The sequence below is a fragment of the Suricata suricatta genome, chromosome 8, assembly GCF_006229205.1.
Source record: "Suricata suricatta isolate VVHF042 chromosome 8, meerkat_22Aug2017_6uvM2_HiC, whole genome shotgun sequence".
NCBI classification, from domain to species: domain Eukaryota; kingdom Metazoa; phylum Chordata; class Mammalia; order Carnivora; family Herpestidae; genus Suricata; species Suricata suricatta.
Window position 1 is genome coordinate 67,072,902 of NC_043707.1, and position 1,192 is coordinate 67,074,093.

Consider the following 1,192-nt stretch of genomic DNA (forward strand, 5'->3'; position numbering starts at 1 on the left):
AATTCTGGGAAGTATAGAAAAGTTTTAAAAAATTAGAATCCTACTATTAACATTTAACATGTATCTTTCCATTTTTAATGCATTTTTACACATTTGCAACCCATAGTTTAGAAATGTATGACTTTGTATCACTTTGTTACTTGTATTTAACATCAAGTTAAGTTTTAAATTTTTTTCTTTATCTCTTTTTTTTTTTTTTTGCTGTTTTAATTAATATGTGTCTTGGTGTGGACCTTGTTGTGTGAACTTGGGGAGGAATCTCTATGCCTCCTGGATCTAGATATTGGTTTCTATCCCCAGATTAGGGAAGTTTTCAGCTGTTATTTTCTCTACTCAGTTCCCTATGATGCAAATGTTATTACACTTGATGGGATCACTGAATTCCCTAAAACTGTTCTCAATCTGCATAATTTTCTTTCCTCCCCTTTGGCTCAACCTGGTTATTTTCTATTACTCTGTCTTCCAGGTTGTTAATTTGTTCCTCTGCTATTGATTTCATCAAATGTATTTTTAATTTCATTTATTGTGTTCTTGGTCTCTTTTTTTTTCCATAATATTTTATTGTCAAATTGTTTTCCATTAAACACCCAGTGCTCTTCCCCATAAGTGCCCTCCTCCATGACCACCACCTCTTCCCCCCCCTTCCCCTTCAACTCTCAGTTCATTTTCAGCATTCAGTAGTCTCTCAAGTTTTGCATCCCTCTCTCTCCCCAATTCTCTCTCCCCCTTCTGCTCCTCCTGTTTCTCCATTAGGTCTCTCCTGTTTTCCTGTTAGATCTATGAGTGCAAACATATGGTTTCTGTCCTTCTCTGCCTGGCTTACTTCACTCAGCATGACACCCTCAAGGTCCATCCACTTTCCTACAAAGGACCATATGGCATTCCCTCTCATTGCCATGTGGTACTCCATCGTGAATATATACCACATCTTCTTGATCCATTCGTCAGGTGATGGACATTTAGGCTCCTTCCATGTTTTGGCTATTGTTGACATTGCTGCTATGAACATTGGGGTACATGTGCTCCTATGCATCAGCATTTCTGTCTCTCTTGGGTAAATCCCCAGCAATGCTATTGCTGGGTCATAAGGGAGTTCTAGTTTTGAGAAGAATATTGGTGCAATTTTGATGGGGATTTCATTGAATGTGTAGATTGCTTTGGGTAGTAATGACATTTTCACAATGTTTATTCT

General features: G+C 37.8%; 1 protein-coding gene across 1 annotated transcript in view; it reads left to right on the plus strand.

Annotated features, from left to right (window-relative positions):
• Positions 1-1,192, plus strand: part of HFM1 (helicase for meiosis 1) — a 94,111-nt gene that overhangs the window by 44,281 nt on the left and 48,638 nt on the right. The window lies entirely within an intron of this gene.